This window comes from Mauremys reevesii, linkage group 2 (assembly GCF_016161935.1).
Source record: "Mauremys reevesii isolate NIE-2019 linkage group 2, ASM1616193v1, whole genome shotgun sequence".
Taxonomy (NCBI): Eukaryota; Metazoa; Chordata; order Testudines; family Geoemydidae; genus Mauremys; species Mauremys reevesii.
This window is the reverse complement of record NC_052624.1, coordinates 161,566,144-161,578,972: the sequence shown is the minus strand read 5'-3', so window position 1 is coordinate 161,578,972 and position 12,829 is coordinate 161,566,144. Positions and strand designations below refer to the sequence as shown.

Here is a 12,829-nt window from a genome sequence, read left to right as displayed (position 1 = left end):
GCAATCTAACCACTATGGTTAAGAAAGCCTATCCCCTTTATTTTGGCTGCAAAATTGGAGATCAGGACAAGAGGTGGGCCCCACACATATGCTGCAACACTTGTGCAACAAATCTTCGCCAGTGGTTGAACAGGAAAAGGAAATCTATGCCTTTTGCAGTGCCAATGATTTGGAGAGAGCCAACAGATCATACCAGCAATTGTTACTTCTGCATGGTGCCTCCAGTTGGGAAAGGTGTGTCAAAGAAGAAAAAGTGGACTGTGCATTATCCAAACATTCTATCAGCTATACGCCCAGTACCCCACGGAGAAGGACTGCCGGTTCCTGATGCACCAGAATCATTCTCACTTGAGTCAGACAAGGAAGAGGAAGAGGATGAAACTTCTGGTCCTGAACCATCAAAGTCACAGGACCCACATTTTCTCCCATCCTCCTCCTCTGAACCACACCTCATAACACAAGGTGAACTGAATGACCTTGTCAGGGATTTGGAACTACCCAAAAGTAAGGCAGAGCTGTTGGGCTCCAGACTACAGCAGTGGAATCTCCTGGCAGGTGATGTTAGGGTTTCCATGTTCCGTGACCGTCAAAAGGATCTTGTCCCATTCTTCTTCATGGATGGTGATCTTGTAGCCTGCAACAACATCGATGGTGTGATGGCAGCCCTCAACATCGTTCACGATCCAGATGAGTGGAGACTGTTCATTGATTCATCGAAGACGAGTCTTAAAGCTGTTTTACTGCATAATGGCAATGTTTTGCCATCAATTCCAGTTGGTCATGCAGTCCATATGAAGGAAACCTATGACAACATGAAACAACTTTTGAGGTGCATAAACTATGACCAACATCAGTAGCAGCTTTGTGGCGATTTGAAGGTTGTTGCTCTCTTGCTTGGTCTGCAGACTGGATACACAAAGTACTGCTGTTTTCTCTGTGAATGGGATAGTCGTGCAAGAGATTCCCACTACATCAAGAAAGATTGGCCACTCCGACAGTCATTGGAGCCTGGGAGGAAAAGTGTTCAGCATCCACCACTTGTTGAATCAAGGAAGATTTTGTTACCACCCTTACACATCAAGCTGGGTCTGATGAAGAACTTTGTCAAGGCCATTGACAAAACACAAGCAGCTTTCAAGTACCTCCGTGGAAAATTTCCAAGGTTAAGTGAAGCTAAGATAAAGGAAGGTGTCTTTGTTGGTCCTCAGATTCGTGAACTTCTTCGAGATGATGCATTTGACCATGCACTGCGTGGCAAGGAAAAGACGGCATGGAAAGCCTTCCAGTTAGTGGCAATAAATTTTCTCGGAAACAACAAGGCAGACAACTACAGGTTGTTGGTGGAAAACCTCCTCAAGGCATACAAAAGCCTTGGTTGCAACATGTCACTAAAGACACATTTTTTGCACTCTCATATTTATATAACCCTTTTGCTGATTTTTAAAGTGTTACATAAACAGGACCGGTGAAATATTATCATGTAAAGCAACCATAAACACATGAAAAGACGTAGGTTTACAATTTATGATTAAAACTCTACTATCTACACAATATACATAGACATAAAATGTAAAAACTTAAATATCTTAGAAACAGTAGCCAATCAGTTGTTTTAATTGTCATATTTGAATTCAGCACATCAAAATACATAATAAATATTACATTTTATCTCTGAAGCAGATGACTTCTCAAAAATTGTAGACCAGTGTAATAACTAGATGGAAAACTTATACTTTTTTTTTAATTGCTTGCATCACATTTATTACTAGCTGGGAGACTGTGCACCTGTGTTGTAACATAATCTGAAAAAAGTATACTTTAAAAAAAGGAATTAATATTACTGCCATATTTATTGAGTTAAATAATGTCTGTGTTGATTCATCATGATATTTTTATATTTTTATTAAATAAATTAGTATTTATAAAAACATTATTTCATTTACTTTGCCAGTCATAAATTACTGAACAGGAGGAATCGTATGCTGTATGGATTTTTTTTTCAAAATAACGTCTTTACATCAGAATGCCTGTACTGTAAAATGAAGAGAAAAAAAAATACATGAATGGGTTTCTCTTTGACAGAGGTACAGTGTAGAAAAAAATAAAAAGCAAATTTTCTGGGTAAGTCCAAATACAGGCGATTATAATAAATGTAGTCTGCCTTCACCCTGGGCTGTTCAAAGGCATCAACATATAGTTTCACTGTTGATTCCACCCCTCCTGCATCCCCATTTACTGGCAGTTGGCCAATAAAAGGATTAAATGCATGAATTACAGAGAACTGAAGAAACCATGAAGGTTTGTTCCAGTAGATATGCTATTCGGGGGAAAAAATTTACTGTGCTTTTTATATTTTGATGAGAAAGCAAATGTCAGCAATCCAGGAAAGTCTGCTGCAAGCTAATCTTTTTTTTTTCCCTCCTCTCTCTCTCTCTCTCTCTTTTTAAGCTAATAATGCTTTTTTTTTAAACTGAAGGGAAGTTAACGGGGGGGGGGGGAGAAACCTTAATAGTTTTAAAAGATTTCAGTGTAGTTTTCCTTCAGATAAAATACCATAACAAATTGCATGGAATACATTTTTACCACCTGGAACACATTTACGCATTTCATACATCTATGGATAATACTGTGCAATCCGTTTTTAAGCAATGGAGATTTTTCATTGACATCACAGGATGATATGGCCTTTATATTAGGGTGGAACTGGTTGCAACACACTAATTAAGGTTGCAGCAAAGGTTTCAATTTAGAAGGAGTTTTAAACCTTCACTTCATAAAAAAAAAATCATAAAATGGCAAAAAGCAAAACAAAGAATGTAAACTGTGTGTAGCATTTGAATTTTTCAACATGATTTGATGATTTGTGAGTATATACAGAGAAAGTACTAAGAGTTCCAAAATCACTGTGTTTTTAAATTTTCAATGGAATGCCTCCGTTTATTTTTGGACTTCTTTTCCAAGAAATCTGAAGCCCTCTGGGCTTTGCTTCACATGTGACAATTTCCAGAGTATTATATGTAGATAGGTAGCATTTTTGCACAGTTTATTTTGAACATTTGAAAATAGCTGCAAATATATGCACCAAGACAAGCCTGCGTTGAAGACAGAACTGCTGTTGTCATAGAGATTAACATCTGGAACTTTGACATGCCAGAGAACCTCACCAAATACTGCTGTCACTTCAGGGAAATTCTCTGGACTATCAGGCCGGAAGTTCAAATCTCTTTTCTCCCATTTATATTTCTGTGCACTTCACCACCCTCATACTGACCAAGACTATGAACCCTAACCTAGAAGGCAGTCAAGTATGTGCCACTGCTGCATCTACCCACCTGTTACACAAGTATGTTAACAATAAGATTACACAAAGTCACTTCAGGAACAGCTGCAAACAGAATCTAGACTCAAATTTTATTTACTCAGCCATGTTCCTTTTCAGAGTCTTTGTTCCAAAATGTGCGTGATTTGGTTATCATATCTGTAGCCACTACACTGTACTCCCCTCCCATACCGAGGGATAGAATCCAGGATCCCTAATCTCCATTTTTCTGCTTCTATTCAGCAAATAACTGTAAACCACAGGGAAGTATGTGTCAAGTGCACATTAGTGGCTGTTCTACATTAAGGTTATTCCTGTGGCTCAAATGCTAAAGACGGGACTGCTAGATCAGAAATGCAGCGTTCAAATCCTACTGACGACTCATATGGAGGGACTGTTATAGTGGCATGTAGTAGCACTATATACTCCAAATTCATCAAACTTACATTTAGATGTAAAATTGTAAAGGCAACCACAGCAACATTAAGGCAGAAAAACTTTCCAAAGGCATAGAACAAGAGAACCACATCTGTTGGCATAAGAGGTCAGTGTTGAGTTTCATAGTCAATTTGATGAAGTTGGGGTACACATTACTTCTCAGTATCTACTGGAAAGGGAAATGAAAGCATAAAGTTGGAGTATAAGCAGTATGGAATTAGCAAGGAATGCAGGATGTTTTCCCCTTAACTTCTGGTCTCCAGGATTTTAAAGATTTTGTGTTGGTGCTATGTATCGCAAAGCAAATTTAAGTCACTAGAGAAAGATTTTGTTTGTATCAAGTCTGAACACTTTGCTCAAGAAAAACTCCCATTGACTTTGAAGGAAATCTTACCTGTCAGTGGTTAAAGTAGATCAAAAATAAAATGGAGAGCAGGACATTGGCAGTATTGTCTAACGGTCACAGCTGAGCTGGCGTCCACATGTCAGCGACAGTAGTCTCTGTGCAGGGCTTGGAGGAATCGCTATAGCTAGGTTCAATAAGCAAGAGTTGGGGTCAAAATCAGGCTTTGATCAGAGACCAGAGATAGTAGCAGGCTAGAGTCAGGAAGTAAGAGTCAGGGTCATGCTGGGATCGGAGACCAGAGATCAGGAGATGAGGTGAGGTCTGGAGTCGCAGTAAGTGCAAAGTCTGTCTTGCTTCCCAGACAACTTCTGGGGGCACCCTCCAGAGTTAAATAGGATGGTTGGCCAATCAGAGGGCTGCAGGGTACTGTCAGTCTGGGTGTGTTGGACGATATTTCCTGTGTTGCTTATTCTCCCTGGCTGTCACTCTGCATGGCCTTCAGGTGGCACTGTGGGAAAGTTAGCCATCCCAAACTCTGCATATTACTCCCCTCTCCAAGCACATCCTTCCTCCTGGCGGGCACTGGGCCTGGTTGTTGATGAAACCTTGTTACCAGGTCAGGGGCATGGACATGGACATTAGCAGTGGGTTCCCAGGAGCATTCTTCAGGCCTATAGCTCTCCCACTCAATTAAGTAATAGAGTCTCCCACTCTTCACTTTAGAGATGAGGATAGCAAGGACTATCTATACCTCACGCCCTTGGACCTGGACTGGCATGGGAGGTTGTTGGAACCAATCAGGAAAGGGGTCCTCTATGTAAGGCTTCAGGAGGGATACATGGAAAACAGGATGTACCTTAAGGGATCAAGGGAGTTGCAATTTAAAGCAAGGGTTGATTTGCTGATAGGGTTGATTGGCTGACAAATCTGGAATGGCGCAAAGAAATGGTAGTCTAACTCGAGGGACAGCCCGTTTGTATGGAGGTGTTTTGCTGCAATCTAGACCTTCTGACCTACAGTGAGAGCTTGGGCTTCCAGGCATTGACAGTCTTCATATCGCTTGTAGTCCCAATTCATGTCTTAAGTTCCTCCTCTATATAGTGAATTCATTGGATCCAGTCAGCAGCTGCTGGGTTCAGGGATGCTGTGGGCAAGGCTGGGTGGAAGTGAGAGTTGACTCCATAATTTGCAAAGAAGGGACTCTGCCCCACGGAGGTGTGGTCGGCATTATTATATGAGAACTTGGCATACGGAAGGAGGGGGAACCAGTTATCTTGGTGATAGTTGACAAAAGCACCATAGGTATTGCTCTAATACTTGGTTCACCCTCTGCCCATCTACCTGGTGGTGGTACATGGAGGAGATAAAAGCACAAACAATTAGCCAGAGTAGTTTATGCCAGAACTGCTGGCCTTGGTCTGAGGTGATATGGTCTGGAAGCCCATGAAGACAGATCACATGAACCACTAGAAGTTGAGCTATTGTTGCAGCAGAGGGCAGGCTGTGTTTTGGTCAGTTGGTCTACAACATTCAAGACTACTGCATGGCCATCAGACTCAAAGAGTTCCAGTACAAAGGCCAGGGTGATAGAGGCCCAGAGTTCAGGTGGGATCTTCAGGGATACTAAGGCTTCAGGGAGCTTAGCATGAGGCGTGCATGCATGCACACAGTTTTCAAGAGTGAATGTGGACTTTGTCTCACATACAGGACCATTGAAGAAACAGGAAGCCATGCAAAAAGTATTAAGGCAGCCAAAGTGGCCTGCAACCAAGTGCCAAGGCAGAGATGAAGCACTTCTAGCTAGGGGTGCCTTGGTGGAACATATATGCAACCAACAAGGTAGGTAATCCCATCCTGTGTGGAATAGTCTATTTTTATTCTGGATCTTGTTTACTCAGGCTCTTCCATCATCTCCTGGACTAACAGGTCACCCCATAAAGTGGATGGGATTAGATCAAGCAGGACTTGGTGTATTCTAGCACTAAGGAAGTTTTGACATTTTAGGAGACAGGGTGGTTCTTAGTTAGGTCTCCTCACCCTCTTGATAGTATTCTCTCTTCTGGAATAGGGCATCTCCTTTCCCACTCCCAGTTCCCGGACAATAGGTGATGACAAAATCAAACCAAGAGAAGAATAATGCCCACCTGAGCTGTCTTTAATTCAAGACTTGAGCCTCACTCAGATATTCAAGGTTCTTATGGTCAGAAAAGACTTTACCTGGGTGTCAGGCTCCCTCAAGATGATGGGCCACTCTTCAAAGGCTGATTTAATTATGAGTGGTTCCTTATCTAACATCTCATAATTCTATTTGGCAAGGCTAAGTTTTCAGCAGTAGTAGACACAGGGGTGCAACACTTTGACCATGCTTCTGAGATACTATGGCCCCAATAACTATATAGGAGGCATTGCCTGGGCTAGGGCCAGATGTGCTACAATGGGAGTGGTGAACATCAGGTATCCAAACAAATTTGACAGCTTCATGGAGGAGGTTGTTCACCAAGGTTATATGCCCTGACAAGCCTGGAATGAATTGTTGGTAAAAATTCACAAAGCCCAGAGGCATTCTGTATCTCCCCAGGGGTCCTGGGCACTCCCCACCTGCAAATGGCCTCTTCCTTCTGGGGTCCATCTTGACCCCTTTGGGGAAAGAATGCAACCCAAGAATTTTGTGGAGGACAGGTCAAAGGCACATTTTTTCCAATTTCACAAACACACCATATTTCCATAGTCTTTCCAGATAGGACAAATGTGGAAACAATGGTGCTCAGGATTACCTGAAAACTCAAGTATGTCATGAAGACTGAGGATTACATACAGATCCAAAATATCTCTAAATACATTGTTCACAAAGTGTTGAAAGGTCACAGGAGCTTTGGTCAGCCTGAATGGCATTACTAAATATTCAAAGTGTCCATAGCAGGTTCAAAAGGCAGTCTTCCATTCCTCTCCTGCCCTGCTGCACCCTGTAAGTACTCTGAAGGTCCAGTTTGATTAAAATTCTGGTAGACCGCATACAATCTAGTAAATCTGAGATTAAGGGTGGGGGATATTGATTTTGGACTGTCACCTGGTTTATGGCCTGATAGTCTATGCAACAGTGAAGCTTTCAGTCCTTCTTACTGAAAAGGACCAGAGAGGGAAGGTGGAGTGCTGGATGAAGCCCTTGGCCAGGTTTTCCTGGATGTACACAAGAAGGGCTACTAGTTATGGATCGGACATCACATAAATACATCCATATGGACCTTCACTCTCAGTTGCAGGTCTATGGGGCAGTCGCAGTCATGCTGTACTGTGTCTGCATTTTTCGTTTAAAAAATGTCCCCATATTTCCAATACTTTCCAAGGATATGGAGGCTCATGCTTGGGAGTGACTCCTTTTGGCTAGCCAACACCATCTGGTGTTCCCCCACAGGCACTGTTGCTTCTGATCAGCTGAAAGAGCAGCACCAGAGGGATGGAACCAGCAGCAAACATGCGGACCGACTGGAAATGTTCAGAAGGGAAGATGATCCTCTTTTCACAGCAGGAGATGCAAGAGTCATGCTGCTCCAGCCAAGTGATGCTGAGAATTAGGGGGAAGTGTGGAGAATGGATCACACTGAACTGTAACACTTCCCAATGTAACACTTCCTTGGATTACAGCCTTTAGGAGTTCTGTTTCCTGCATTACTGGCCCCAAGATCAGGAGGGACCCATGTATTGTCTCCATGAGAACTGATTTAGGCTTTCAATGAAGGGAGATGTTGTAGCGTTTGAGCAGCTTTAACATCTATGAAGTTATCTGTAGTCCTGGAATTAACCAGTGCCCACTGAGGGGGAATCATCTTGGCCCCATCCATGGAACATCAGTTTTTTCATACTTGTAAGTGTGGGAGGACCTGCATCTCCTAGATCAAATTTCGTTCCAGGGCTGAGGGGAAGTTCCATAGCGTAGTGCCCTGATGCTGCTCTGACTGCCCCCCTTCCCGCCCACAGACCAGGCTTATACATTTCCCAATTCCTTGTGGGTCAAGGTCCACAACCGGCAAGAGCAGTGTTTCTCAAACTGGGGCCGCCGCTTGTGTAGGGAAAGCTCCTTGCAGGCCGAGCCAGTTTGTTTACCTGCCCCGTCCACAGGTCCAGCTGATCTTGGCTCCCACTGGCCGTGGTTTGCTGGGGGGGTTGGTATGGAGTGTGGGTGAAACGGTGGCAGGATGCCCCTCCCCTCCTCCTTTCACTCACACAGACGGTTGTCCGTGCAGAAGAGAAGTTAGTGAAAGCATCCAAGTGGGTCAGGGTCTCAGTGAGGGCTAGCTCATCCCTTACTTCCTCACTGAGTCCACATCAAAAATGATGCAGTTAGGCTGCCTCATTCCACTTAATGTCATCCGTGAGTCGACAGAACTGGACAGCGTATGAGGCAGCTGGCCATTGCCCTTGCTGGAGCCTTCGTAATGTGGCTTCCACTGAACAAGCACAATGAGGGTCATAAAAAATTGTGGAAAATGCTTTCAGGAAGACATTCCAGTCCACTAACGCTGGGCTGTCCTAGTCCAGCCTGGAGGAGGCCCAGTCCAGCTCTTCTTCAGCTAGCAAACTGCTCACTAGTTCCACCATGGAGCCTGGTCGGTGGGATACATTTGAGGGCAGAGCAGGAAAAGGAGATTGGTTCAGGAACCCCCTGAACTTCTGGTGGTTCTCATCAAAACATTCAGATTGTGAGGGTACTATGAGGCCCTGTTCAGAGGACAGTGGCCCAACTCAATCCTGGAGTGTGGAATTCTCTTCCTGGGACCATGGTAGCTGCAAGCTGAGTATCTGGTTTTCCATTAGGAGTTGCAACATTTGGGACCTCAGCACATGACTGTTGATTTGGAGTTGTGCAATCCACTCCTACAGATCTGGTACCCCATTGGGTCCAGTGAGTGACGGTAGACATTTCTTTTCCATATCCCTGTTAAGATGTGCCCGAGGAGGGGCTCAGAATTGGAGCTGCGCAAACTGCAAGGGTCTAGGGAATGGGCAGTCTGGCCTAGCAGTCACAGCTGGATTGGGGTCCACACATCAGGGACGGCAGTCTTTGAGCAGGGGGTCTGAGGAATTGCTAGACACTAATTAAGAATTAAATAAGAAAGAGTCAGGGTCAAAATCAAGCCGGGGTCAGAGACTGGAGATAAGAGATAGTATCAGGCTAGAATCAGAGTCAGAGTCATTCGAGAGGTAGAGACTGGAGATTGACCCTGGCAGCAGGTAGGGGATCTTGGGGGACAACTACTGGTGGGGTGCAAAATAAACTTTATTAAGAAAATGCAAAAACAGGGAAAATTCAATAGTGAGGGGTATGGGGTTTTTTAAGGTAGACAATTGGGGAGGGGTTTCTTTTAGTAAATAGTATAGGGGGTTTCAATAGTAGGGTACAATACAGTGGGGTACAATATAGTTGGTAACCAATTAACACTGAAGTATAAATGTAACAGGTAGCTAACAATTTCTATGTAAAGGGTGTGTCACAGCATCATATAACCAACTAACAGTTATGGGTAAAATGTGTTAAATAACCAACAACTCTAGGTAAAAATGTGTTACAGCAGTGTAAATGTAAAATGTGAGGTGTGTCAGAGAGAAAAAGGGTAACCAATGGGGTTTTATGCTAGATTTCAGCAATACAATTGAGGTTTGGCAGCAGTAGGAGCGGGGTGAACACGTAGGGGAAGGGATTAAAGGAGAGAGAAAGGCAGTGGTAGAGGAATGAGGTTGGGGGATGGGGGGAGAGGAGCATGTGGTGGAGCAGAGACCAAAGGCAGAGGCGCTGCGGAGGGAGATTTAAACTCAGGGAGACACAGAGAGCAGACAGGCTGCAAGTTTAAACAGCAGAGGGACTGCAACAAGTGACTGGGGAGCTCAGGGGGAGACATGGGCAAGCTCGGGGGGCGGGTTAGGGCAGCAGGAAGACAGACTTAACCACAATTATACAGAACACAGCAAAATCTTATCTATGATCTAACTTAACCAAGACTACACAAATTAGCAAGCAACAGAACACAATGCAACGATTTTTTAAACTTAACTTACAGAGCACCATACAAACAATTCTCTAAACCTAACTTAACCACAGCTATGCAAAATGAAATTACAACTTATCTAGACTAAGAACCTGATTTTAATAGGTGCACCTTACACTATGCCGATTCTTTGATTGGGAGGGGGAGCAGTTCCAGAGGGCAGAGTGGTGTGTGCCCAGGGTACAGCCCGGGGGGGGGGTTAACTAGTGGTGGCTGTAGCAGTGGGGTGGCTGCAAGCCGGCAGCCCAGGATACAGTCCAGGAAGGCACAGCTTAGCAGCGGCACAGGCTTATTTTTAGTAGCAAAGGCGCAGCGGAGCAAGAAACAGATTACAGATACAGACCAAGGAGTTAGCTTGGGTCTGTCTGCTGGTGAAACAAGGCCAGCAGCTAGGACAGGGGGAATTTGCAAGAGGGAGTTCTTACCAATCCCCAGGACAGCAGCAAGCACAGAGGCAGGAACAGTAGTAGCATCGGAGGATGGAGAGAGGACTCGATTTGCTTACAATAATCAGGAGATCTCCAGGCACAAATTCGTTGTTCGTGGGAGGGAAGTTTAAAAACGGGGGTATGCTCAAAAACAAACGAGAGCGGGGAGAGGGCCCCCCAAACACCCCTAGCTGATCAGACCAGGTGGCAAAGCAAGGACCTTCTCCAAGGTCTGATCAGAAAATGTCCGGCTTTAAAGGCAAACTTAGGCAGTTTCCCACCAGTACTTTTGATTGGCTCCTCTTGATACAGGGGAGGAGAGAAGGCAGGGAAAGGCTGCAGGTAAGCATAGGCATGCCTGGGCATGTTCTGAGCCACAGGCATGACTCATATGCTTAATTAGTTGGCCACTTCAGGTCTTGCATTTCTGGGCAGCGCCCCCCACACCGAGCCCGGGTCTGGAGAAAGGAGCCAAACAAAGAAGCAAGAAGCCCCCTCCCTAGGCAGAGCAATGGCTCCAGTTAGTCTGTACAGGCCATTCCTATGAATAGGGCTGTGACTTTAGTTAGCACAATGGCCGGGAGGGGCGGCCACACAGGACAAACAGAAAGGAGAGGGGGAAAAAGGAATGCAGCAGGGGGACAGCTGTAACAGACAGAGATCAGGCAAGAGTCAGCCTAGGATCGGAGATCAAAGCTCAGGACATGAGGTGAGGTCTGGAGTCACAGCAGACTCAAAGTCTGTGTTGTTGGCCAGAAAACTTCCTGGGGCATCCTCCAGGGTTAAATAGGATGGTTGGCCTCAGGGTACTGTCACTCTGAGTTCCTGAGGAAGTGTTTCTTCCTGTGGGAAATATCAACTGGTCCAGGCTCGGAAGATACAGGTTTTAGTTCCCACGTCCATACATAGATGTTGCCATTGATCTTAATGTCACTTATTTAAATGGAGAGAAAGGAAATTGATGGAAGAGACAGACTAATTGTCTGTTAGAGAAGAGAAGTGGATTAGATAACTCTGGTAAGACATCTCTTCTTCCATGATAGGTGCTGCTGCCCCACCTACAATGCCTTGGGAAGACTAGGAACCCCATAAACTCCTAAATCAGGCACCAGCTTTTCCTGTTGTGTCTTTAGATTCCCTTGCCTCATATGTCCTCATCATATCAGCCAAGGAGAGGGATCTCTACACTCTATTTTTACCAGAGGAGTGAAGCTGTGTTGTCCCATGCTTTCCCCTTATTTTAACCCCCAACTTCAGGATGCATCCTAACCAACACAGGACTTGGCTGTATGAGCCCAGTCCTGTGCCACTGAAATCAATGGGGGGGGGGGTTAACATTGATCTGAACAGAGCAAAACTGAGACCTACAAGAACTACATAAAGAAGCTTCTCTTAGCAGTTTTCTTCCCCTTGCGGGGCGGGGGGGAAGGAAGGGAGGGGGGAGAATTGAGAGAATGCACTAAAGGGTATATGTGTGTGGAAATCAGAAACAATTCAATTTTCCCCCTTTTCTTGAAATTTCAAAGTATGAAATAATTCAGCCAACTCTTAGAAGAAGAATAAGAAGGCAGTTGTGTATTCTGGATAGGAGGGTGGCACCAGCAATTTTTCAGAGAATAAAGTAAGTTAGTAGTTTGTGTGTGTGTGTATATTTTATATACAATAGTTAATCAAAAGGAAATATTGGGGTCACTATTGTGGTAAAGATGATTTCTAGGCCCAAAGGAACAGCAAAACACAACATATGTTCAGCTAAGTACATACTAGAGATGAGAGGAAGGGAGGTGGTTCCATGTTTTGTTATTGAATAATGGCCTGTCAGTATATGGAATATATTACACTCTGCAAGTTTCCTCTGATTAATTGTGTCTTAAACTAGAGATGGGTCTGAAACCAGAACTTCCAGCTATGGGCAAGTTGGGATTTGCATCTTTACTATAATTTCACAGAAATCCAAAGAGGAAAAAGCTTCGTGTCCAGCTTCAATTATGTTTCTGCAGATGTGATACTCTTCAGCAGCAAATAGATTTTTATGATAGCCCCAGGGACTCAAAAATAGGTACATTCCCAGTTATTGTTCATTTTGCCTTGAAATTCTGCACAGCTCTAGTCATAATATATGAATTTACCCTATTCATTCTCCAAATGCACTTGCTTTTAGAGCTGATGTGCCAAGTATTTCTTTTCCTCTTACAGCAGAATGACAAGCTGTGTAAAGTGAGCCTGCATGAACCCCGATTTGCGGATTTTCTGGTAG

General features: G+C 44.2%; 1 protein-coding gene across 1 annotated transcript in view; it reads right to left on the bottom strand.

Moving 5' to 3' along the window:
- The window catches only part of LOC120398323 (cadherin-9-like), a 69,601-nt gene that overhangs the window by 29,625 nt on the left and 27,147 nt on the right, over positions 1–12,829 (bottom strand). The gene's annotated exons all lie outside the window — the stretch shown is intronic.